Source organism: Brienomyrus brachyistius, chromosome 2, assembly GCF_023856365.1.
Source record: "Brienomyrus brachyistius isolate T26 chromosome 2, BBRACH_0.4, whole genome shotgun sequence".
NCBI lineage: Eukaryota > Metazoa > Chordata > Actinopteri > Osteoglossiformes > Mormyridae > Brienomyrus > Brienomyrus brachyistius.
Window position 1 is genome coordinate 44,010,237 of NC_064534.1, and position 25,954 is coordinate 44,036,190.

At 43.9% G+C, this 25,954-nt stretch overlaps 2 protein-coding genes and 16 non-coding genes across 18 annotated transcripts in view; 16 read left to right on the top strand and 2 right to left on the bottom strand.

The window, feature by feature from the left end:
• LOC125715120 (uncharacterized) overlaps positions 1-25,954 on the bottom strand; it is a 1,180,389-nt gene that overhangs the window by 864,208 nt on the left and 290,227 nt on the right. The gene's annotated exons all lie outside the window — the stretch shown is intronic.
• LOC125715114 (uncharacterized) overlaps positions 1-25,954 on the bottom strand; it is a 935,270-nt gene that overhangs the window by 617,321 nt on the left and 291,995 nt on the right. The window lies entirely within an intron of this gene.
• On the top strand, positions 5,049-5,167 carry LOC125734484 (5S ribosomal RNA). Its single transcript, XR_007393794.1, has one exon. It is a non-coding gene; the product is annotated as a 5S ribosomal RNA (ribosomal RNA).
• On the top strand, positions 6,245-6,363 carry LOC125733686 (5S ribosomal RNA). The gene has a single exon (XR_007393023.1). It is a non-coding gene; the product is annotated as a 5S ribosomal RNA (ribosomal RNA).
• LOC125734485 (5S ribosomal RNA) lies at positions 7,439-7,557 on the top strand. The gene has a single exon (XR_007393795.1). It is a non-coding gene; the product is annotated as a 5S ribosomal RNA (ribosomal RNA).
• On the top strand, positions 8,635-8,753 carry LOC125734487 (5S ribosomal RNA). The gene has a single exon (XR_007393797.1). It is a non-coding gene; the product is annotated as a 5S ribosomal RNA (ribosomal RNA).
• Positions 9,831-9,949, top strand: LOC125734488 (5S ribosomal RNA). The gene has a single exon (XR_007393798.1). It is a non-coding gene; the product is annotated as a 5S ribosomal RNA (ribosomal RNA).
• LOC125733687 (5S ribosomal RNA) lies at positions 11,028-11,146 on the top strand. The gene has a single exon (XR_007393024.1). It is a non-coding gene; the product is annotated as a 5S ribosomal RNA (ribosomal RNA).
• LOC125735357 (5S ribosomal RNA) lies at positions 12,222-12,340 on the top strand. The gene has a single exon (XR_007394653.1). It is a non-coding gene; the product is annotated as a 5S ribosomal RNA (ribosomal RNA).
• Positions 13,416-13,534, top strand: LOC125734492 (5S ribosomal RNA). Its single transcript, XR_007393802.1, has one exon. It is a non-coding gene; the product is annotated as a 5S ribosomal RNA (ribosomal RNA).
• Positions 14,611-14,729, top strand: LOC125735801 (5S ribosomal RNA). The gene has a single exon (XR_007395089.1). It is a non-coding gene; the product is annotated as a 5S ribosomal RNA (ribosomal RNA).
• LOC125735198 (5S ribosomal RNA) lies at positions 15,809-15,927 on the top strand. The gene has a single exon (XR_007394497.1). It is a non-coding gene; the product is annotated as a 5S ribosomal RNA (ribosomal RNA).
• LOC125735012 (5S ribosomal RNA) lies at positions 17,002-17,120 on the top strand. The gene has a single exon (XR_007394312.1). It is a non-coding gene; the product is annotated as a 5S ribosomal RNA (ribosomal RNA).
• LOC125734196 (5S ribosomal RNA) lies at positions 18,200-18,318 on the top strand. Its single transcript, XR_007393519.1, has one exon. It is a non-coding gene; the product is annotated as a 5S ribosomal RNA (ribosomal RNA).
• Positions 19,401-19,519, top strand: LOC125734197 (5S ribosomal RNA). The gene has a single exon (XR_007393520.1). It is a non-coding gene; the product is annotated as a 5S ribosomal RNA (ribosomal RNA).
• On the top strand, positions 20,601-20,719 carry LOC125732088 (5S ribosomal RNA). Its single transcript, XR_007391689.1, has one exon. It is a non-coding gene; the product is annotated as a 5S ribosomal RNA (ribosomal RNA).
• Positions 21,797-21,915, top strand: LOC125734632 (5S ribosomal RNA). Its single transcript, XR_007393936.1, has one exon. It is a non-coding gene; the product is annotated as a 5S ribosomal RNA (ribosomal RNA).
• LOC125734973 (5S ribosomal RNA) lies at positions 25,073-25,191 on the top strand. Its single transcript, XR_007394274.1, has one exon. It is a non-coding gene; the product is annotated as a 5S ribosomal RNA (ribosomal RNA).

Consider the following 25,954-nt stretch of genomic DNA (forward strand, 5'->3'; position numbering starts at 1 on the left):
ATAATGCTGATCTTGGAGGTACAGAAAGATTGTTTTATTACGAGGTTCGGGGTTTGTCTGAAATTTCTTAAAAATGTCAGACTTGTCACAGCGGTACCACACCACGATTTTGACCCCTAACATTCGCTCAAACTCTGCTATGTTTGAGAATGAGACCATGTCTGCATCAGTTAGACCGACTGATTCCTGCAAACGTTTAGCTTCTATCTCAGCAATCTCATGGGCTATGTCAGGGTTTAAGAGGCGGACTACGCAGTAAGCAAAGCACAGATTATTGCCAGAGTTTTCAGAAACAATAAGACACCTGAGCTTCTTTTGCAAAATGTCCGACTTTAACAGCTTTGTTAATTTCTGTCGTTTGGCCGCACCACCATTTCGATCATGAATAATCTGCACGACCAGCTCCAGCGTTTCATCGCTAAAAACCTCGGTATTACTCTGTGTAAGGTCGTCTATCATCGATAGCAGATCATTTAGATCGATTTCGCCTCGAACATGCATGGCTGTGTTATTTGTCACTGAATTCCCCTGCAGTTCCACTTGTATGATATCCCCAGGCCCCGCTAAAGCGTTCACTCTGTCCACCAAATTTTGGAATGTCTGTATAACAGCCCTGTAGACATCTACTATGTCCTCATGCTCAATCCCCTCAAAATGAAAGCGTTGCCTTATTTCAGTGTTGTTAAACTGTGGTCTGCGTATTACATTAACATCACCATCAGCTGCGCCCCCACCATGTTGTTGTTCCCCATTATCAATGTCCATAATTTCAGGGTCCCCCGCCGCTCCATCTTCATCATCATTTAAATCATTTAAGAAGTTTTGTAAAATGGGGTTAAATTCACCCGGTTGCTCACCATTCAGTTCAGCAATCATCTGATGCAGTTCAGCGTACATGGTCGATTCGTCATCAGCGTCAAGCATTTGCACATCGTTGTCCGGTCCGCTGTCAGCCGCGTGGTCGTCAGCCATTTCCACATTCATAGACACATGAGCATTTGGTAGCCACCCGTCTACATCGTCTATAGCGTCACCCATATTAACATAGTCCATATCCTCAACAGCTTCATGAGCACCATTCTCATTTAAATCATTTATTAAGGCGAGCATGTAGGGGTTAATTTCAGCCGGTGGTCCGTCATTCAGTTCATCAATCAGCCGAAGCAGATCGGGGTTCAGCGGCGTTTCACCATCGTCATCATTTATATGCATGCTTCTACCCCCGTCAAAACTCCAATGCCGCCAGTTTTCTGCCATGTCTGTGCTTATTCTTTATATCTGATCAGACAAATCCGCCAAAAAATCACACATTTGATCCTGAAAAAGGAAAAAAGCTACCTTGAGCCCCTTCAGCCTCTCGGCCCGGGATACAGCGCCGTCCAGGGAGCTCGCAACCGGCCACTGCCAAGGTGTTAATTGGTCAATATCCCAATCTTGCGTCCTCTGCAGGGGCCCCGATAAGGCCCGGGATGTGGTCGCTGGATCACCGCTTGCTGGGAACCCTTGGTCCGGTGTCACAACCCCTGTAGTAGGAGTACCCGGCGGCGTAGATTCCAACTGTTCTTCAGGTTCGCTCTGAGCGCCGTCGGTTGAAGTTTCTGCCGTCGCTAGACCCGCTTCAATTTTTTTAGCCGCAGCGATCAACAATTCATCATCGGCAGTGTCTTGGGGGGAAGAGAAGGACAAAAATCAGTCTTTAAGCATTTCATACACAAAAATCCACGATGCGGGTATTGTTCCACGTACCGTTAAAACTATCCGTTCTTTTCCGCTTGTGTTGTCCGTGGACAGTCCCTTCACGATTATCTCTGAAAATAACCGTCGGCGTGCTTAACAGGTCGGCGTCCTTATCTGCGACAGTGAACATAAAACTTTCAGTCTTTCCACAATTTTTTAAAACAGTAAATCCATTGATGTGCTTATCATTGATATTAACTTACCGCTATTCCAATCCTCTGCTTCACGGGGCTTACTCGGGCTTGACACCGTGGAAAATTCTTGGTCAAAAGTAATCGCAAATGTTTTCACAATAGCGACAATTCAAACAATTTTAAAGTATGGCGAAAGAAATTTAACATACCTCCAGTTTGTCATTTCCATCTTTGGCGTCGTGAGCTGATCGTCGATAACGTTTGAAGTTCTTCTGTATTTTTGGTCGACAGCGTCGTCCTTAATATAGGGGAAACTTTTTTTTGGGGGGGGGGCTGGACCGCCCCTTCCCCGCTGTGGGGGCCACATGCTGTGGACACAGGGTGGCGCTAGCGACCCGTCTTTACCGCCGTTCGAGTTATTGCCAGTTTTTAAAATGCGCTTTTGCACCCCCTATTAAATAATCGCGTACGTCTACTTTAGCCACATTGAAATAATTTTATTCATTAATCCTTGTTTACGGGGATAGTTTGTCGACTGCTTTAGTCCTCAACTTATTTATTTTTATACTTAAATATCATAATTTGTGGTAATGATCGTTTTTATTCCTTGTTTAGTGGTGCGGCTGTTTGTCGTGTGCTTTATTCCTTAAACTTTTATATATTTTATACGTAAGCATGTGTAATTAATGGTTTTTTATTCTTTGTTTAACACATTAGTGGTGCGGCTGTTTGTGGAACCAGTCGGATACCCTGTTGTTTAATTCCACCTCATTGCATAAATGGCATATATCACACCCATACAAATTTAAAATAACGCTATAACGAAAGAATTTATTGCTGCCTAAATTTCAGCCGTTCCTACACAACATCCTGCTGTTCTGATGAGCTAACCCCTGCCTAACGGCATTGCCAAGTATTGCATGTCGACCCGAGAAAAAGGTAGTTGCATTGCAAAGGTAGATGCATGAATTCTTGGTCCAGCGACAATAGTTAGCCATTTGACAGTTGCTTGACGCAACGAGCTGGCTCAATAAAGGAAATACTGTGTGGATCTACGCGCATGCGCTCGTTTAAACAAGAATTAGCCGCGTTATTCTTTGATTATTGCTGTCGAAAATGCTCAGACCGCTTTACTTTATTATTCACATTGGCAGAAAAGTGCTTAATTCCTTAAAAACATTACGGTTATAGGGGTTTTATTTGCTAAAACAGGCGCTCTGCCGGCGTCGCCATTTTGAAAGGGGCGTCGGCGTGGGTGCGCATGCGCCAAACGCCGGACTAGCGATCGGCCATTCGGCCCCGCGTTGTTCAAACATAGTTGCATGTATCGGAGCTCCAGGATCGTTTCGTCCTATTTCTTCTAAAAGTTTGCCGCTTGCATGCTTTCTTCAACCTGGTAAATATAACTAAAGTCTTTCGTGTTGGTTAAATGTAATGAGTGATCGCTTCTTTTAAAACGACGGGCTTGTTTGTTGTTTTCGCTTGTTTAAATTTGCTCTTCTGTTGCTTCTTTCGGGCATGTTTGTTTAAATTCACCCTGCTTTTTCTTTTAAAATAACCCTAAAGTTTTCCTTCTTTTGGTGCTTTCTTCTTTTAAAACATTTGTGTGATTTCTTTTAAAATACGCCGCGGCGCTTACTAACAACACGGGGCCGGCCGGACGCCCCCCGCTGAACGTGTATGCGCTAGCTTGCCTTCATCCTGCTCTATGTTTTATTATTCTTTAAAAACGTAATACAAAAAGCACATTAATAAAATACATGTAATGTATTTTTATTCTATTAAAGTTTAATCTCCCAAACCCCCCTATCGGCAACACGTGGCATAAGCATGTATCGATACCATATATGGGCATAACGGCAATCTCCCAAAACCATATCGCCCCCTATCGGCAAAACGTGGCATAAGCATGTATTGATACCATATATGGGCATAAACTCTCGACCAATCAGAATCAAGGATACGCTACTTCCTCTTATGACGTCAGAAGCGGAGAATTAAGCTCCGCCCAAGGTACCACCTAACCTTTTTTAAGCAGGGTAGGGTCTGGTTAGTACTTGGATGGGAGACCACCTGGGAATACCAGGTGCTGTAAGCTTTTCTCACTTTTACTTTATACAGGGGGCGCTCCACTTCACGATTAATTTAAATCTATCACTCCCCTTCCATTTTACTATTTTATATATATATATATATATTTTTCTCTCATTCATAAAGGCAGCTTTTACACACCGTTTTACTCTAAATACTTCCTGGTAATTCTAGGTGCTGTAAGCTGTTCGTGCCTTTATTCCACCAGGGCGCGATCTTCTCACAAACTTGAAGACTGTCACTCCCCATTCACGTTTTACAACTTATTGTTAATGATAAAGAGACAGCTTTTTACACACAGTTTTAAACAAAGTACTGATATTATTCCTCTTCAACTGACCGCTTTGTTTTCTATGCAAAAACCACTTCGCCACAGAAGACTCGATATTATTGGCATAGCAAGTTCTGCTCTTCTCCTCTCAAAACTTGCTAAAAGCTGTATTTAAAAGAACAGATTGGCCGGGGTAATTCACACCCTTCAATGCCAGCTTAATGTTTAGGTTAGTGGGAATCACAGAGGAATTAGGGATGGAAACTTCTTTGCTGGTGGTAGAAGCGGTCTGGTGAATTTTTAGAGAGAAGAGGCTGTCGATGTTTGAATGTAGAAAATTGTTCTGGCTGCAGCCTGCAGTATGGACTTGTTGGTGTGTGTAGCTCCCAGTGTTCTGACAGCGCGACGTTTTGGGGAAGCATGTGATTCAGCAGCTACCAGTGGGCTTCGTGCGGCGGAGATTTTGTGGCTGTTAGCGGAGTTGATAACAGAGGGTCGTTAAGAGAAGCCTACATGCAGTAGGCAAAGGAGTAATGTTTGCCGGCGGGGGACGTGCGGCGATTAACCTGTGCGGTAGTGAAAAGGAGTTAAAAAGAAGGAAGTGTGCGGATGCGGAAAGAATGGAATAATTGTGGTAGGCTGCCGGCTGAGTATTTTGGTGAATGTTTGGTGTGGGTCCGGCGCTGCCGATTGGATGGTGGGGCTGCAGTGTGAGTCAGATAAAAAAAAAAAAAAACAGGAGTAGGATCCAATGGGACTAACTGGCATGTATAGACGCGTGTAATGCAAAAGGGCTGTTTTTGGTAGCATCTCTCGCTTACGGCCATACCACCCTGAACACGCCCGATCTCGTCTGATCTCGGAAGCTAAGCAGGGTAGGGTCTGGTTAGTACTTGGATGGGAGACCACCTGGGACTACCAGGTGCTGTAAGCTTTTCTCACTTTTACTTTATACAGGGGGCGCTCCACTTCACGATTAATTTAAATCTATCACTCCCCTTCCATTTTACTATTTTATATATATATATTTTTTTTTCTCTCATTCATAAAGGCAGCTTTTAGAAACCGTTTTACTCTAAATACTTCCTGGTAATTCTAGGTGCTGTAAGCTGTTCGTGCCTTTATTCCACCAGGGCGCGATCTTCTCACAAACTTGAAGACTGTCACTCCCCATTCACGTTTTACAACTTATTGTTAATGATAAAGAGACAGCTTTTTACACACAGTTTTAAACAAAGTACTGATATTATTCCTCTTCAACTCACCGCTTTGTTTTCTATGCAAAAACCACTTCGCCATAGAAGACTCGATATTATTGGCATAGCAAGTTCTGCTCTTCTCCTCTCAAAACTTGCTAAAAGCTGTATTTAAAAGAACAGATTGGCCGGGGTAATTCACACCCTTCAATGCCAGCTTAATGTTTAGGTTAGTGGGAATCACAGAGGAATTAGGGATGGAAACTTCTTTGCTGGTGGTAGAAGCGGTCTGGTGAATTTTTAGAGAGAAGAGGCCGTCGATGTTTGAATGTAGAAAATTGTTCTGGCTGCAGCCTGCAGTATGGACTTGTTGGTGTGTGTAGCTCCCAGTGTTCTGACAGCGCGACGTTTTGGGGAAGCATGTGATTCAGCAGCTACCAGTGGGCTTCGTGCGGCGGAGATTTTGTGGCTGTTAGCGGAGTTGATAACAGAGGGTCGTTAAGAGAAGCCTGCATGCAGTAGGCAAAGGAGTAATGTTTGCCGGCGGGGGACGTGCGGCGATTAACCTGTGCGGTAGTGAAAAGGAGTTAAAAAGAAGGAAGTGTGCGGATGCGGAAAGAATGGAATAATTGTGGTAGGCTGCCGGCTGAGTAGTTTGGTGAATGTTTGGTGTGGGTCCGGCGCTGCCGATTGGATGGTGGGGCTGCAGTGTGAGTCAGATAAAAAAAAAAAAAACCAGGAGTAGGATCCAATGGGACTAACTGGCATGTATAGACGCGTGTAATGCAAAAGGGCTGTTTTTGGTAGCATCTTTCGCTTACGGCCATACCACCCTGAACACGCCCGATCTCGTCTGATCTCGGAAGCTAAGCAGGGTAGGTTCTGGTTAGTACTTGGATGGGAGACCACCTGGGAATACCAGGTGCTGTAAGCTTTTCTCACTTTTACTTTATACAGGGGGCGCTCCACTTCACGATTAATTTAAATCTATCACTCCCCTTCCATTTTACTATTTTATATATATATATTTTTTTCTCTCATTCATAAAGGCAGCTTTTACACACCGTTTTACTCTAAATACTTCCTGGTAATTCTAGGTGCTGTAAGCTGTTCGTGCCTTTATTCCACCAGGGCGCGATCTTCTCACAAACTTGAAGACTGTCACTCCCCATTCACGTTTTACAACTTATTGTTAATGATAAAGAGACAGCTTTTTACACACAGTTTTAAACAAAGTACTGATATTATTCCTCTTCAACTGACCGCTTTGTTTTCTATGCAAAAACCACTTCGCCACAGAAGACTCGATATTATTGGCATAGCAAGTTCTGCTCTTCTCCTCTCAAAACTTGCTAAAAGCTGTATTTAAAAGAACAGATTGGCCGGGGTAATTCACACCCTTCAATGCCAGCTTAATGTTTAGGTTAGTGGGAATCACAGAGGAATTAGGGATGGAAACTTCTTTGCTGGTGGTAGAAGCGGTCTGGTGAATTTTTAGAGAGAAGAGGCTGTCGATGTTTGAATGTAGAAAATTGTTCTGGCTGCAGCCTGCAGTATGGACTTGTTGGTGTGTGTAGCTCCCAGTGTTCTGACAGCGCGACGTTTTGGGGAAGCATGTGATTCAGCAGCTACCAGTGGGCTTCGTGCGGCGGAGATTTTGTGGCTGTTAGCGGAGTTGATAACAGAGGGTCGTTAAGAGAAGCCTACATGCAGTAGGCAAAGGAGTAATGTTTGCCGGCGGGGGACGTGCGGCGATTAACCTGTGCGGTAGTGAAAAGGAGTTAAAAAGAAGGAAGTGTGCGGATGCGGAAAGAATGGAATAATTGTGGTAGGCTGCCGGCTGAGTATTTTGGTGAATGTTTGGTGTGGGTCCGGCGCTGCCGATTGGATGGTGGGGCTGCAGTGTGAGTCAGATAAAAAAAAAAAAAAACAGGAGTAGGATCCAATGGGACTAACTGGCATGTATAGACGCGTGTAATGCAAAAGGGCTGTTTTTGGTAGCATCTCTCGCTTACGGCCATACCACCCTGAACACGCCCGATCTCGTCTGATCTCGGAAGCTAAGCAGGGTAGGGTCTGGTTAGTACTTGGATGGGAGACCACCTGGGACTACCAGGTGCTGTAAGCTTTTCTCACTTTTACTTTATACAGGGGGCGCTCCACTTCACGATTAATTTAAATCTATCACTCCCCTTCCATTTTACTATTTTATATATATATTTTTTTTTTTCTCTCATTCATAAAGGCAGCTTTTACACACCGTTTTACTCTAAATACTTCCTGGTAATTCTAGGTGCTGTAAGCTGTTCGTGCCTTTATTCCACCAGGGCGCGATCTTCTCACAAACTTGAAGACTGTCACTCCCCATTCACGTTTTACAACTTATTGTTAATGATAAAGAGACAGCTTTTTACACACAGTTTTAAACAAAGTACTGATATTATTCCTCTTCAACTGACCGCTTTGTTTTCTATGCAAAAACCACTTCGCCACAGAAGACTCGATATTATTGGCATAGCAAGTTCTGCTCTTCTCCTCTCAAAACTTGCTAAAAGCTGTATTTAAAAGAACAGATTGGCCGGGGTAATTCACACCCTTCAATGCCAGCTTAATGTTTAGGTTAGTGGGAATCACAGAGGAATTAGGGATGGAAACTTCTTTGCTGGTGGTAGAAGCGGTCTGGTGAATTTTTAGAGAGAAGAGGCTGTCGATGTTTGAATGTAGAAAATTGTTCTGGCTGCAGCCTGCAGTATGGACTTGTTGGTGTGTGTAGCTCCCAGTGTTCTGACAGCGCGACGTTTTGGGGAAGCATGTGATTCAGCAGCTACCAGTGGGCTTCGTGCGGCGGAGATTTTGTGGCTGTTAGCGGAGTTGATAACAGAGGGTCGTTAAGAGAAGCCTACATGCAGTAGGCAAAGGAGTAATGTTTGCCGGCGGGGGACGTGCGGCGATTAACCTGTGCGGTAGTGAAAAGGAGTTAAAAAGAAGGAAGTGTGCGGATGCGGAAAGAATGGAATAATTGTGGTAGGCTGCCGGCATAGTATTTTGGTGAATGTTTGGTGTGGGTCCGGCGCTGCCGATTGGATGGTGGGGCTGCAGTGTGAGTCAGATAAAAAAAAAAAAAAACAGGAGTAGGATCCAATGGGACTAACTGGCATGTATAGACGCGTGTAATGCAAAAGGGCTGTTTTTGGTAGCATCTCTCGCTTACGGCCATACCACCCTGAACACGCCCGATCTCGTCTGATCTCGGAAGCTAAGCAGGGTAGGGTCTGGTTAGTACTTGGATGGGAGACCACCTGGGACTACCAGGTGCTGTAAGCTTTTCTCACTTTTACTTTATACAGGGGGCGCTCCACTTCACGATTAATTTAAATCTATCACTCCCCTTCCATTTTACTATTTTATATATATATTTTTTTTTTTCTCTCATTCATAAAGGCAGCTTTTAGAAACCGTTTTACTCTAAATACTTCCTGGTAATTCTAGGTGCTGTAAGCTGTTCGTGCCTTTATTCCACCAGGGCGCGATCTTCTCACAAACTTGAAGACTGTCACACCCCATTCACGTTTTACAACTTATTGTTAATGATAAAGAGACAGCTTTTTACACACAGTTTTAAACAAAGTACTGATATTATTCCTCTTCAACTGACCGCTTTGTTTTCTATGCAAAAACCACTTCGCCACAGAAGACTCGATATTATTGGCATAGCAAGTTCTGCTCTTCTCCTCTCAAAACTTGCTAAAAGCTGTATTTAAAAGAACAGATTGGCCGGGGTAATTCACACCCTTCAATGCCAGCTTAATGTTTAGGTTAGTGGGAATCACAGAGGAATTAGGGATGGAAACTTCTTTGCTGGTGGTAGAAGCGGTCTGGTGAATTTTTAGAGAGAAGAGGCTGTCGATGTTTGAATGTAGAAAATTGTTCTGGCTGCAGCCTGCAGTATGGACTTGTTGGTGTGTGTAGCTCCCAGTGTTCAGACAGCGCGACGTTTTGGGGAAGCATGTGATTCAGCAGCTACCAGTGGGCTTCGTGCGGCGGAGATTTTGTGGCTGTTAGCGGAGTTGATAACAGAGGGTCGTTAAGAGAAGCCTGCATGCAGTAGGCAAAGGAGTAATGTTTGCCGGCGGGGGACGTGCGGCGATTAACCTGTGCGGTAGTGAAAAGGAGTTAAAAAGAAGGAAGTGTGCGAATGCGGAAAGAATGGAATAATTGTGGTAGGCTGCCGGCTGAGTAGTTTGGTGAATGTTTGGTGTGGGTCCGGCGCTGCCGATTGGATGGTGGGGCTGCAGTGTGAGTCAGATAAAAAAAAAAAAAAACAGGAGTAGGATCCAATGGGACTAACTGGCATGTATAGACGCGTGTAATGCAAAAGGGCTGTTTTTGGTAGCATCTCTCGCTTACGGCCATACCACCCTGAACACGCCCGATCTCGTCTGATCTCGGAAGCTAAGCAGGGTAGGGTCTGGTTAGTACTTGGATGGGAGACCACCTGGGACTACCAGGTGCTGTAAGCTTTTCTCACTTTTACTTTATACAGGGGGCGCTCCACTTCACGATTAATTTAAATCTATCACTCCCCTTCCATTTTACTATTTTATATATATATTTTTTTTTTTTCTCTCATTCATAAAGGCAGCTTTTAGAAACCGTTTTACTCTAAATACTTCCTGGTAATTCTAGGTGCTGTAAGCTGTTCATGCCTTTATTCCACCAGGGCGCGATCTTCTCACAAACTTGAAGACTGTCACTCCCCATTCACGTTTTACAACTTATTGTTAATGATAAAGAGACAGCTTTTTACACACAGTTTTAAACAAAGTACTGATATTATTCCTCTTCAACTGACCGCTTTGTTTTCTATGCAAAAACCACTTCGCCACAGAAGACTCGATATTATTGGCATAGCAAGTTCTGCTCTTCTCCTTTCAAAACTTGCTAAAAGCTGTATTTAAAAGAACAGATTGGCCGGGGTAATTCACACCCTTCAATGCCAGCTTAATGTTTAGGTTAGTGGGAATCACAGAGGAATTAGGGATGGAAACATCTTTGCTGGGGGTAGAAGCGGTCTGGTGAATTTTTAGAGAGAAGAGGCCGTCGATGTTTGAATGTAGAAAATTGTTCTGGCTGCAGCCTGCAGTATGGACTTGTTGGTGTGTGTAGCTCCCAGTGTTCTGACAGCGCGACGTTTTGGGGAAGCATGTGATTCAGCAGCTACCAGTGGGCTTCGTGCGGCGGAGATTTTGTGGCTGTTAGCGGAGTTGATAACAGAGGGTCGTTAAGAGAAGCCTGCATGCAGTAGGCAAAGGAGTAATGTTTGCCGGCGGGGGACGTGCGGCGATTAACCTGTGCGGTAGTGAAAAGGAGTTAAAAAGAAGGAAGTGTGCGGATGCGGAAAGAATGGAATAATTGTGGTAGGCTGCCGGCTGAGTAGTTTGGTGAATGTTTGGTGTGGGTCCGGCGCTGCCGATTGGATGGTGGGGCTGCAGTGTGAGTCAGATAAAAAAAAAAAAAACCAGGAGTAGGATCCAATGGGACTAACTGGCATGTATAGACGCGTGTAATGCAAAAGGGCTGTTTTTGGTAGCATCTTTCGCTTACGGCCATACCACCCTGAACACGCCCGATCTCGTCTGATCTCGGAAGCTAAGCAGGGTAGGTTCTGGTTAGTACTTGGATGGGAGACCACCTGGGAATACCAGGTGCTGTAAGCTTTTCTCACTTTTACTTTATACAGGGGGCGCTCCACTTCACGATTAATTTAAATCTATCACTCCCCTTCCATTTTACTATTTTATATATATATTTTTTTTTCTCTCATTCATAAAGGCAGCTTTTACACACCGTTTTACTCTAAATTCTTCCTGGTAATTCTAGGTGCTGTAAGCTGTTCGTGCCTTTATTCCACCAGGGCGCGATCTTCTCACAAACTTGAAGACTGTCACTCCCCATTCACGTTTTACAACTTATTGTTAATGATAAAGAGACAGCTTTTTACACACAGTTTTAAACAAAGTACTGATATTATTCCTCTTCAACTGACCGCTTTGTTTTCTATGCAAAAACCACTTCGCCACAGAAGACTCGATATTATTGGCATAGCAAGTTCTGCTCTTCTCCTTTCAAAACTTGCTAAAAGCTGTATTTAAAAGAACAGATTGGCCGGGGTAATTCACACCCTTCAATGCCAGCTTAATGTTTAGGTTAGTGGGAATCACAGAGGAATTAGGGATGGAAACTTCTTTGCTGGTGGTAGAAGCGGTCTGGTGAATTTTTAGAGAGAAGAGGCCGTCGATGTTTGAATGTAGAAAATTGTTCTGGCTGCAGCCTGCAGTATGGACTTGTTGGTGTGTGTAGCTCCCAGTGTTCTGACAGCGCGACGTTTTGGGGAAGCATGTGATTCAGCAGCTACCAGTGGGCTTCGTGCGGCGGAGATTTTGTGGCTGTTAGCGGAGTTGATAACAGAGGGTCGTTAAGAGAAGCCTGCATGCAGTAGGCAAAGGAGTAATGTTTGCCGGCGGGGGACGTGCGGCGATTAACCTGTGCGGTAGTGAAAAGGAGTTAAAAAGAAGGAAGTGTGCGGATGCGGAAAGAATGGAATAATTGTGGTAGGCTGCCGGCTGAGTAGTTTGGTGAATGTTTGGTGTGGGTCCGGCGCTGCCGATTGGATGGTGGTGCTGCAGTGTGAGTCAGATAAAAAAAAAAAAAACCAGGAGTAGGATCCAATGGGACTAACTGGCATGTATAGACGCGTGTAATGCAAAAGGGCTGTTTTTGGTAGCATCTTTCGCTTACGGCCATACCACCCTGAACACGCCCGATCTCGTCTGATCTCGGAAGCTAAGCAGAGTAGGTTCTGGTTAGTACTTGGATGGGAGACCACCTGGGAATACCAGGTGCTGTAAGCTTTTCTCACTTTTACTTTATACAGGGGGCGCTCCACTTCACGATTAATTTAAATCTATCACTCCCCTTCCATTTTACTATTTTATATATATTTTTTTTTTTCTCTCATTCATAAAGGCAGCTTTTACACACCGTTTTACTCTAAATACTTCCTGGTAATTCTAGGTGCTGTAAGCTGTTCGTGCCTTTATTCCACCAGGGCGCGATCTTCTCACAAACTTGAAGACTGTCACTCCCCATTCACGTTTTACAACTTATTGTTAATGATAAAGAGACAGCTTTTTACACACAGTTTTAAACAAAGTACTGATATTATTCCTCTTCAACTGACCGCTTTGTTTTCTATGCAAAAACCACTTCGCCACAGAAGACTCGATATTATTGGCATAGCAAGTTCTGCTCTTCTCCTTTCAAAACTTGCTAAAAGCTGTATTTAAAAGAACAGATTGGCCGGGGTAATTCACACCCTTCAATGCCAGCTTAATGTTTAGGTTAGTGGGAATCACAGAGGAATTAGGGATGGAAACTTCTTTGCTGGTGGTAGAAGCGGTCTGGTGAATTTTTAGAGAGAAGAGGCCGTCGATGTTTTAATGTAGAAAATTGTTCTGGCTGCAGCCTGCAGTATGGACTTGTTGGTGTGTGTAGCTCCCAGTGTTCTGACAGCGCGACGTTTTGGGGAAGCATGTGATTCAGCAGCTACCAGTGGGCTTCGTGCGGCAGAGATTTTGTGGCTGTTAGCGGAGTTGATAACAGAGGGTCGTTAAGAGAAGCCTGCATGCAGTAGGCAAAGGAGTAATGTTTGCCGGCGGGGGACGTGCGGCGATTAACCTGTGCGGTAGTGAAAAGGAGTTAAAAAGAAGGAAGTGTGCGGATGCGGAAAGAATGGAACAATTGTGGTAGGCTGCCGGCTGAGTAGTTTGGTGAATGTTTGGTGTGGGTCCGGCGCTGCCGATTGGATGGTGGTGCTGCAGTGTGAGTCAGATAAAAAAAAAAAAAAACAGGAGTAGGATCCAATGGGACTAACTGGCATGTATAGACGCGTGTAATGCAAAAGGGCTGTTTTTGGTAGCATGTTTCGCTTACGGCCATACCACCCTGAACACGCCCGATCTCGTCTGATCTCGGAAGCTAAGCAGGGTAGGTTCTGGTTAGTACTTGGATGGGAAACCACCTGGGAATACCAGGTGCTGTAAGCTTTTCTCACTTTTACTTTATACAGGGGGCGCTCCACTTCACGATTAATTTAAATCTATCACTCCCCTTCCATTTTACTATTTTATATATATATATTTTTTTCTCTCATTCATAAAGGCAGCTTTTACACACCGTTTTACTCGAAATACTTCCTGGTAATTCTAGGTGCTGTAAGCTGTTCGTGCCTTTATTCCACCAGGGCGCGATCTTCTCACAAACTTGAAGACTGTCACTCCCCATTCACGTTTTACAACTTATTGTTAATGATAAAGAGACAGCTTTTTACACACAGTTTTAAACAAAGTACTGATATTATTCCTCTTCAACTGACCGCTTTGTTTTCTATGCAAAAACCACTTCGCCACAGAAGACTCGATATTATTGGCATAGCAAGTTCTGCTCTTCTCCTTTCAAAACTTGCTAAAAGCTGTATTTAAAAGAACAGATTGGCCGGGGTAATTCACACCCTTCAATGCCAGCTTAATGTTTAGGTTAGTGGGAATCACAGAGGAATTAGGGATGGAAACTTCTTTGCTGGTGGTAGAAGCGGTCTGGTGAATTTTTAGAGAGAAGAGGCCGTCGATGTTTGAATGTAGAAAATTGTTCTGGCTGCAGCCTGCAGTATGGACTTGTTGGTGTGTGTAGCTCCCAGTGTTCTGACAGCGCGACGTTTTGGGGAAGCATGTGATTCAGCAGCTACCAGTGGGCTTCGTGCGGCGGAGATTTTGTGGCTGTTAGCGGAGTTGATAACAGAGGGTCGTTAAGAGAAGCCTGCATGCAGTAGGCAAAGGAGTAATGTTTGCCGGCGGGGGACGTGCGGCGATTAACCTGTGCAGTAGTGAAAAGGAGTTAAAAAGAAGGAAGTGTGCGGATGCGGAAAGAATGGAATAATTGTGGTAGGCTGCCGGCTGAGTAGTTTGGTGAATGTTTGGTGTGGGTCCGGCGCTGCCGATTGGATGGTGGGGCTGCAGTGTGAGTCAGATAAAAAAAAAAAAAGAACATTAGTAGTATCCAATGGGACCAACTGGCATGTATAGAGAAGTGTAATGCAAACGGGCTGTTTTTGGTAGCATCTCTCGCTTACGGCCATACCACCCTGAACACGCCTGATCTCGTCTGATCTCGGAAGCTAAGCAGGTTAGGGTCAGGTTAGTACTTGGATGGGAGACCACCTGGGAATACCAGGTGTTGTAAGCTTTTCTCACTTTTTCTTTATACAGGGGGCGCTCCACTTCACGATTAATTTAAATCTATCACTCCCCTTCCATTTTACTATTTTATATATATATATTTTTTTTTCTCTCATTCATAAAGGCAGCTTTTAGAAACCGTTTTACTCTAAATACTTCCTGGTCATTCTAGGTGCTGTAAGCTGTTCGTGCCTTTATTCCACCAGGGCGCGATCTTCTCACAAACTTGAAGACTGTCACTCCCCATTCACGTTTTACAACTTATTGTTAATGATAAAGAGACAGCTTTTTACACACAGTTTTAAACAAAGTACTGATATTATTCCTCTTCAACTGACCGCTTTGTTTTCTATGCAAAAACCACTTCGCCACAGAAGACTCGATATTATTGGCATAGCAAGTTCTGCTCTTCTCCTTTCAAAACTTGCTAAAAGCTGTATTTAAAAGAACAGATTGGCCGGGGTAATTCACACCCTTCAATGCCAGCTTAATGTTTGGGTTAGTGGGAATCACAGAGGAATTAGGGATGGAAACTTCTTTGCTGGTGGTAGAAGCGGTCTGCTGAATTTTTAGAGAGAAGAGGCCGTCGATGTTTGAATGTAGAAAATTGTTCTGGCTGCAGCCTGCAGTATGGACTTGTTGGTGTGTGTAGCTCACAGTGTTCTGACAGCGCGACATTTTGGGTAAGCATGTGATTCAGCAGCTACCAGTGGGCTTCGTGCGGCGGAGATTTTGTGTCTGTTAGCGGAGTTGATAACAGAGGGTCGTTAAGAGAAGCCTGCATGCAGTAGGCAAAGGAGTAATGTTTGCCGGCGGGGGACGTGCGGCGATTAACCTGTGCGGTAGTGAAAAGGAGTTAAAAAGAAGGAAGTGTGCGGATGCGGAAAGAATGGAATAATTGTGGTAGGCTGCCGGCTGAGTAGTTTGGTGAATGTTTGGTGTGGGTCCGGCGCTGCCGATTGGATGGTGGGGCTGCAGTGCGAGTCAGATAAAAAAAAAAAAAAAAACAGGAGTAGGATACAATGGGACTAACTGGCATGTATAGACGCGTGTAATGCAAAAGGGCTGTTTTTGGTAGCATCTCTCGCTTACGGCCATACCACCCTGAACACGCCTGATCTCGTCTGATCTCGGAAGCTAAGCAGGGTAGAGTCTGGTTAGTACTTGGATGGGAGACCACCTGGGAATACCAGGTGCTGTAAGCTTTTCTCACTTTTACTTTATACAGGGGACGCTCCACTTCACGATTAATTTAAATCTATCACTCCCCTTCCATTTTACTATTTTATATATTTCTTTTTTCTCTCATTCATAAAGGCAGCTTTTAGAAACCGTTTTACTCTAAATACTTCCTGGTCATTCTAGGTGCTGTAAGCTGTTCGTGCCTTTATTCCACCAGGGCGCGATCTTCTCACAAACTTGAAGACTGTCACTCCCCATTCACGTTTTACAACTTATTGTTAATGATAAAGAGACAGCTTTTTACACACAGTTTTAAACAAAGTACTGATATTATTCCTCTTCAACTGACCGCTTTGTTTTCTATGCAAAAACCACTTCGCCACAGAAGACTCGATATTATTGGCATAGCAAGTTCTGCTCTTCTCCTTTCAAAACTTGCTAAAAGCTGTATTTAAAAGAACAGATTGGCCGGGGTAATTCACACCCTTCAATGCCAGCTTAATGTTTAGGTTAGTGGGAATCACAGAGGAATTAGGGATGGAAACTTCTTTGCTGGTGGTAGAAGCGGTCTGGTGAATTTTTAGAGAGAAGAGGCCGTCGATGTTTGAATGTAGAAAATTGTTCTGGCTGCAGCCTGCAGTATGGACTTGTTGGTGTGTGTAGCTCCCAGTGTTCTGACAGCGCGACGTTTTGGGGAAGCATGTGATTCAGCAGCTACCAGTGGGCTTCGTGCGGCGGAGATTTTGTGGCTGTTAGCGGAGTTGATAACAGAGGGTCGTTAAGAGAAGCCTGCATGCAGTAGGCAAAGGAGTAATGTTTGCCGGCGGGGGACGTGCGGCGATTAACCTGTGCGGTAGTGAAAAGGAGTTAAAAAGAAGGAAGTGTGCGGATGCGGAAAGAATGGAATAATTGTGGTAGGCTGCCGGCTGAGTAGTTTGGTGAATGTTTGGTGTGGGTCCGGCGCTGCCGATTGGATGGTGGGGCTGCAGTGTGAGTCAGATAAAAAAAAAAAAAAGAACATTAGTAGTATCCAATGGGACCAACTGGCATGTATAGAGAAGTGTAATGCAAAAGGGCTGTTTTTGGTAGCATCTCTCGCTTACGGCCATACCACCCTGAACACGCCTGATCTCGTCTGATCTCGGAAGCTAAGCAGGGTAGGGTCAGGTTAGTACTTGGATGGGAGACCACCTGGGAATACCAGGTATTGTAAGCTTTTCTCACTTTTTCTTTATACAGGGGGCGCTCCACTTCACGATTAATTTAAATCTATCACTCCCCTTCCATTTTACTATTTTATATATATATATATTTTTTTCTCTCATTCATAAAGGCAGCTTTTAGAAACCGTTTTACTCTAAATACTTCCTGGTCATTCTAGGTGCTGTAAGCTGTTCGTGCCTTTATTCCACCAGGGCGCGATCTTCTCACAAACTTGAAGACTGTCACTCCCCATTCACGTTTTACAACTTATTGTTAATGATAAAGAGACAGCTTTTTACACACAGTTTTAAACAAAGTACTGATATTATTCCTCTTCAACTGACCGCTTTGTTTTCTATGCAAAAACCACTTCGCCACAGAAGACTCGATATTATTGGCATAGCAAGTTCTGCTCTTCTCCTTTCAAAACTTGCTAAAAGCTGTATTTAAAAGAACAGATTGGCCGGGGTAATTCACACCCTTCAATGCCAGCTTAATGTTTGGGTTAGTGGGAATCACAGAGGAATTAGGGATGGAAACTTCTTTGCTGGTGGTAGAAGCGGTCTGCTGAATTTTTAGAGAGAAGAGGCCGTCGATGTTTGAATGTAGAAAATTGTTCTGGCTGCAGCCTGCAGTATGGACTTGTTGGTGTGTGTAGCTCACAGTGTTCTGACAGCGCGACATTTTGGGGAAGCATGTGATTCAGCAGCTACCAGTGGGCTTCGTGCGGCGGAGATTTTGTGTCTGTTAGCGGAGTTGATAACAGAGGGTCGTTAAGAGAAGCCTGCATGCAGTAGGCAAAGGAGTAATGTTTGCCGGCGGGGGACGTGCGGCGATTAACCTGTGCGGTAGTGAAAAGGAGTTAAAAAGAAGGAAGTGTGCGGATGCGGAAAGAATGGAATAATTGTGGTAGGCTGCCGGCTGAGTAGTTTGGTGAATGTTTGGTGTGGGTCCGGCGCTGCCGATTGGATGGTGGGGCTGCAGTGTGAGTCAGATAAAAAAAAAAAAAAAAACAGGAGTAGGATACAATGGGACTAACTGGCATGTATAGACGCGTGTAATGCAAAAGTGCTGTTTTTGGTAGCATCCCTTGCTTACGGCCATACCACCCTGAACACGCCCGATCTCGTCTGATCTCGGAAGCCAAGCAGGGTAGGGTCTGGTTAGTACTTGGAAGGGAGACCTCATGGGAATACCAGGTGCTGTAAGCCTTTCTCACTTTTACTTTATACAGGGGGCACTCCACTTCAACGATTAATTTAAATCTATCACTCCCCTTCCATTTTACTATTTTATATATATATATATATATTTTTCTCTCATTCCTAAAGGCAGCTTTTAGAAACCGTTTTACTCTAAATACTTCCTGGTAATTCTAGGTGCTGTAAGCTGTTCGTGCCTTTATTCCTCCAGGGCGCGATCTTCTCACAAACTTGAAGACTGTCACTCCCCATTCACGTTTTACAACTTATTGTTAATGATAAAGAGACAGCTTTTTACACACAGTTTTAAACAAAGTACTGATATTATTCCTCTTCAACTGACCGCTTTGTTTTCTATGCAAAAACCACTTCGCCACAGAAGACTCGATATTATTGGCATAGCAAGTTCTGCTCTTCTCCTTTCAAAACTTGCTAAAAGCTGTATTTAAAAGAACAGATTGGCCGGGGTAATTCACACCCTTCAATGCCAGCTTAATGTTTAGGTTAGTGGGAATCACAGAGGAATTAGGGATGGAAACTTCTTTGCTGGTGGTAGAAGCGGTCTGGTGAATTTTTAGAGAGAAGAGGCTGTCGATGTTTGAATGTAGAAAATTGTTCTGGCTGCAGCCTGCAGTATGGACTTGTTGGTGTGTGTAGCTCCCAGTGTTCTGACAGCGCGACGTTTTGGGGAAGCATGTGATTCAGCTGCTACCAGTGGGCTTCGTGCGGCGGAGATTTTGTGGCTGTTAGCGGAGTTGATAACAGAGGGTCGTTAAGAGAAGCCTACATGCAGTAGGCAAAGGAGTAATGTTTGCCGGCGGGGGACGTGCGGCGATTAACCTGTGCGGTAGTGAAAAGGAGTTAAAAAGAAGGAAGTGTGCGGATGCGGAAAGAATGGAATAATTGTGGTAGGCTGCCGGCTGAGTAGTTTGGTGAATGTTTGGTGTGAGTCCGGCGCTGCCGATTGGATGGTGGGGCTGCAGTGTGAGTCAGATAAAAAAAAAAAAAAAACCAGGAGTAGGATCCAATGGGACTAACTGGCATGTATAGACGCGTGTAATGCAAAAGGGCTGTTTTTGGTAGCATCCCTCGCTTACGGCCATACCACCCTGAACACGCCCGATCTCGTCTGATCTCGGAAGCCAAGCAGGGTAGGGTCTGGTTAGTACTTGGAAGGGAGACCTCATGGGAATACCAGGTGCTGTAAGCCTTTCTCACTTTTACTTTATACAGGGGGCGCTCCACTTCACGATTAATTTAAATCTATCACTCCCCTTCCATTTTACTATTTTATATATATATATATTTTTTTTTTTCTCTCATTCCTAAAGGCAGCTTTTAGAAACCGTTTTACTCTAAATACTTCCTGGTAATTCTAGGTGCTGTAAGCTGTTCGTGCCTTTATTCCTCCAGGGCGCGATCTTCTCACAAACTTGAAGACTGTCACTCCCCATTCACGTTTTACAACTTATTGTTAATGATAAAGAGACAGCTTTTTACACACAGTTTTAAACAAAGTACTGATATTATTCCTCTTCAACTGACCGCTTTGTTTTCTATGCAAAAACCACTTCGCCACAGAAGACTCGATATTATTGGCATAGCAAGTTCTGCTCTTCTCCTTTCAAAACTTGTTAAAAGCTGTATTTAAAAGAACAGATTGGCCGGGGTAATTCACACCCTTCAATGCCAGCTTAATGTTTAGGTTAGTGGGAATCACAGAGGAATTAGGGATGGAAACTTCTTTGCTGGTGGTAGAAGCGGTCTGGTGAATTTTTAGAGAGAAGAGGCCGTCGATGTTTGAATGTAGAAAATTGTTCTGGCTGCAGCCTGCAGTATGGACTTGTTGGTGTGTGTAGCTCCCAGTGTTCTGACAGCGCGACGTTTTGGGGAAGCATGTGATTCAGCTGCTACCAGTGGGCTTCGTACGGCGGAGATTTTGTGGCTGTTAGCGGAGTTGATAACAGAGGGTCGTTAAGAGAAGCCTACATGCAGTAGGCAAAGGAGTAATGTTTGCCGGCGGGGGACGTGCGGCGATTAACCTGTGCGGTAGTGAAAAGGAGTTAAAAAGAAGGAAGTGTGCGGATGCGGAAAGAATGGAATAATTGTGGTAGGCTGCCGGCTGAGTAGTTTGGTGAATGTTTGGTGTGGGTCCGGCGCTGCCGATTGGATGGTGGGGCTGCAGTGTGAGTCAGATAAAAAAAAAAAAAAACAGGAGTAGGATCCAATGGGACTAACTGGCATGTATAGACGCGTGTAATGCAAAAGGGCTGTTTTTGGTAGCATCTCTCGCTTACGGCCATACCACCCTGAACACGCCCGATCTCGTCTGATCTCGGAAGCTAAGCAGGGTAGGGTCTGGTTAGTACTTGGATGGGAGACCTCCTGGGAATACCAGGTGCTGTGAGCCTTTCTCACTTTTACTTTATACAGGGGGCGCTCCACTTCACGATTAATTTAAATCTATCACTCCCCTTCCATTTTACTATTTTATATATATATATATATTTTTTTTCTCTCATTCATAAAGGCAGCTTTTAGAAACCGTTTTACTCTAAATACTTCCTGGTAATTCTAGGTGCTGTAAGCTGTTCGTGCCTTTATTCCACCAGGGCGCGATCTTCTCACAAACTTGAAGACTGTCACTCCCCATTCACGTTTTCAACTTATTGTTAATGATAAAGAGACAGCTTTTTACACACAGTTTTAAACAAAGTACTGATATTATTCCTCTTCAACTGACCGCTTTGTTTTCTATGCAAAAACCACTTCGCCACAGAAGACTCGATATTATTGGCATAGCAAGTTCTGCTCTTCTCCTTTCAAAACTTGCTAAAAGCTGTATTTAAAAGAACAGATTGGCCAGGGTAATTCACACCCTTCAATGCCAGCTTAATGTTTAGGTTAGTGGGAATCACAGAGGAATTAGGGATGGAAACTTCTTTGCTGGTGGTAGAAGCAGTCTGGTGAATTTTTAGAGAGAAGAGGCCGTCGATGTTTGAATGTAGAAAATTGTTCTGGCTGCAGCCTGCAGTATGGACTTGTTGGTGTGTGTAGCTCCCAGTGTTCTGACAGCGCGACGTTTTGGGGAAGCATGTGATTCAGCAGCTACCAGTGGGCTTCGTGCGGCGGAGATTTTGTGGCTGTTAGCGGAGTTGATAACAGAGGGTCGTTAAGAGAAGCCTACATGCAGTAGGCAAAGGAGTAATGTTTGCTGGCGGGGGACGTGCGGCGATTAACCTGTGCGGTAGTGAAAAGGAGTTAAAAAGAAGGAAGTGTGCGGATGCGGAAAGAATGGAATAATTGTGGTAGGCTGCCGGCTGAGTAGTTTGGTGAATGTTTGGTGTGGGTCCTGCGCTGCCGATTGGATGGTGGGGCTGCAGTGTGAGTCAGAAAAAAAAAAAAAAACAGGAGTAGGATCCAATGGGACTAACTGGCATGTATAGACGCGTGTAATGCAAAAGGGCTGTTTTTGGTAGCATCTCTCGCTTACGGCCATACCACCCTGAACACGCCCGATCTCGTCTGATCTCGGAAACTAAGCAGGGTAGGGTCTGGTTAGTACTTGGATGGGAGACCACCTGGGAATATCAGGTGCTGTAAGCTTTTCTCACTTTTACTTTATACAGGGGGCGCTCCACTTCACGATTACTTTAAATCTATCACTCCCCTTCCATTTTACTATTTTATATATATATATTTTTTTTTTCTCTCATTCATAAAGGCAGCTTTTAGAATTCGTTTTACTCTAAATACTGCCTGGTAATTCTAGGTGCTGTAAGCTGTTCGTGCCTTTATTCCACCAGGGCGCGATCTTCTCACAAACTTGAAGACTGTCACTCCCCATTCACGTTTTACAACTTATTGTTAATGATAAAGAGACAGCTTTTTACACACAGTTTTAAACAAAGTACTGATATTATTCCTCTTCAACTGACCGCTTTGTTTTTTATGCAAAAACCACTTCGCCACAGAAGACTCGATATTATTGGCATAGCAAGCTCTGCTCTTCTCCTTTCAAAACTTGCTAAAAGCTGTATTTAAAAGAACAGATTGGCCGGGGTAATTCACACCCTTCAATGCCAGCTTAATGTTTAGGTTAGTGGGAATCACAGAGGAATTAGGGATGGAAACTTCTTTGCTGGTGGTAGAAGCGGTCTGGTGAATTTTTAGAGAGAAGAGGCCGTCGATGTTTGAATGTAGAAAATTGTTCTGGCTGCAGCCTGCAGTATGGACTTGTTGGTGTGTGTAGCTCCCAGTGTTCTGACAGCGCGACGTTTTGGGGAAGCATGTGATTCAGCAGCTACCAGTGGGCTTCGTGCGGCGGAGATTTTGTGGCTGTTAGCGGAGTTGATAACAGAGGGTCGTTAAGAGAAGCCTGCATGCAGTAGGCAAAGGAGTAATGTTTGCCGGCGGGGGATGTGCGGCGATTAACACTACGATCCCTGAAGTCAACGAAATTTTTCGGACGCACCTCGGGTGGAGCCCCCCCCTCACTCCCCACACAAGCTGCCCGCCCCCTCATCAGCGCCAATCAACACCTATTGTTTTGCAAATGAAAGCGGAGTTTCACGGTTTCAGCTTCGGGTCTGCACAGAAACGTTTTCTAACAGTGTGGTCTGAGGAATCGTAAAATACATGCGTTAATATATCCTAATTTGAAACACAGTTGAATCCCCATTTCTCTTGATTCGGTAATTTCAGTTTCAAGAAAGTATTTGATGGAATAAATACATGCATTTGCTTACTGCCTGTAGCAATCGGTAATCTGATTTTCAGTTTTAAAGTTCGATCAGGGCTAAATGACAAATAAATTAATGTATGTCATTAAAATTACCCTGGCATGATATTTGCATTATAAATGTACCGACAGACAAAGCATTTTTATAGGTAATGAAGAAAAACCTGCAACTTGCAATGTGCAAAGACCGTAATCCCCGTAAGAAGTGCATGCACACAAAAGACTGCTGATTACTATGTCCATTTGTTATGAGAGAGCACAATGCGCTTTGAATGTAAACACTGACGTTGCTACTTGCGAAAAAGATCGCGCAGTTATGAGCGCACAAAAGACTGTAAATTACTGCGGACGTGTGTGCATTTGTGCGTAGGATTATGAGATGCCACGGTGAACTTCATACGGAAGCAATTCACATGTTACATGGGAAACATTGCGCAGTTATCAGCGCACAAAAGACTGTAAATTACTCCCGACGTGTGTGCATTTGTGTGTGGGATTATGAGATGCCACAGTGCACACAAACACTTCGTGATGTACGTATGAAACAGGATGGGCAATTATGAGCACACAAAAGTGCTAATTATTCAAAAACAGATTGTGGTCCAGATATATAATTACGGCATAATAAAAAAAAGACTTTCGCGTGCGTGTGTGTTTCCGTATCACATTCAATCGGTTATTTTTGATATAATAAATACATACAGTTGATGTCTGCAACAATCTGTGTAACCTTATTCAGTTGTAAAAGTTAGAGCTAAAAGATAAATTGATTTACATATATCGGTAAAAGAACCCTGGCATAACATTAGCGCGATATATGCATTATAAATGAATCACTAAGTAAGAACTCAGGACACTGCAGCTGCGCTTTGCATGAAGGCTAAAGATGGCTCTGTTTGGGGAAAAGAAACTTCGGCGTCGATTTATGCAAGAAAAGGAGATTGAAAAAGAAATGAAGACACAGCTTAGACAAGCTTCTGTTCCTCAGCTTGCCACTGGAAAGAGGACTCAGTGTCAGGTGCTCCGTCACTGTAATAGGAACCACAGTACAGAGAGATGTGTGCAGAGTGACAGGTACACCTGTAGCAAGTGTAGGAAGGAGGGTCCTTGGGTGTGTGATGACTGTTAGTGGATAGAAAAGGTTTTGTATCTTTAGTGTATGTGCTTATTTTGTATAATAAATGTGTATCTTCCACTTGAATGACACGGACTCTCTCTCTCTATCATACACACACATGCTCTTTATCTTTATACCATCTGATACTTGAAATTTACACATTCTTTGTCAATATTCCTGCAGCTTGTACTCATGAATCAATGATGCAACTTTTTCCCATGTGGCACATGAAGTGTTTACATCAGAAATGCACATGCGTGCACATGTATGACATGTTATTTCATCATACATTTACACATATAGTTGTAGACACAGAACATACATCAAAATATATGTATTTGCTATATCAAAATATATTTGTGTAATTGACACCACGGTTACCGTAGTAGATTTGGGGGTTCCACTGTATTTCAAATTATTATGTATAAAAGCATGTGAATCCTTACAATACATCACTAGATAAACTCTTTAGTGCAGACCTGAGTTGAAGAAGTGACTTCAGGCTGGGGGATGACTTCAGCTGAGTGACTGTGATTCATTTGCAAAACAAAAGGTGTTAATGGTGCTGGAGAGGGGGCGGGCAGCTTGTGAGGGGAGTAAGAGGGGGGGCTCCTTGTGAGGAGAGCCTCATTTTTCCAGGAATTCTAGTGTTAACCTGTTCGGTAGTGAAAAGGAGTTAAAAAGAAGGAAGTGTGCGGATGCGGAAAGAATGGAATAATTGTGGTAGGCTGCCGGCTGAGTAGTTTGGTGAATGTTTGGTGTGGGTCCGGCGCTGCCGATTGGATGGTGGGGCTGCAGTGTGAGTCAGATAAAAAAAAAAAAAGAACATTAGTAGGATCCAATGGGACCAACTGGCATGTATAGAGGCGTGTAATGCAAAAGGGCTGTTTTTGGTAGCGCCTCTCGCTTACGGCCATACCACCCTGAACACGCCCGATCTCGTCTGATCTCAGAAGCTAAGCAGGGTAGGGTCTGGTTAGTACTTGGATGGGAGACCACCTGTGAATACCAGGTGCTGTAAGCTTTTCTCACTTTTACTTTATACAGGGGGCGCTCCACTTCACGATTAATTTAAATCTAGCACTCCCCTTCCATTTTACTATTTTATATATATATATATATTTTCTCTCTTTCATAAAGCCAGCTTTTAGAAATCGTTTTACTCTAAATACTTCCTGGTCATTCTAGGTGCTGTAAGCTGTTCGTGCCTTTATTCCACCAGGGCGCGATCTTCTCACAAACTTGAAGACTGTCACTCCCCATTCACGTTTTACAACTTATTGTTAATGATAAAGAGACAGCTTTTTACACACAGTTTTAAACAAAGTACTGATATTATTCCTCTTCAACTGACCGCTTTGTTTTCTATGCAAAAACCACTTCGCCACAGAAGACTCAATATTATTGGCATAGCAAGTTCTGCTCTTCTCCTTTCAAAACTTCCTAAAAGCTGTATTTAAAAGAACAGATTGGCCGGGGTAATTCACACCCTTCAATGCCAGCTTAATGTTTAGGTTAGTGGGAATCACAGAGGAATTAGGGATGGAAACTTCTTTGCTGGTGGTAGAAGCGGTCTGGTGAATTTTTAGAGAGAAGAGGCCGTCGATGTTTGAATGTAGAAAATTGTTCTGGCTGCAGCCTGCAGTATGGACTTGTTGGTGTGTGTAGCTCCCAGTGTTCTGACAGCGCGACGTTTTGGGGAAGCATGTGATTCAGCAGCTACCAGTGGGCTTCGTGCGGCGGAGATTTTGTGGCTGTTAGCGGAGTTGATAACAGAGGGTCGTTAA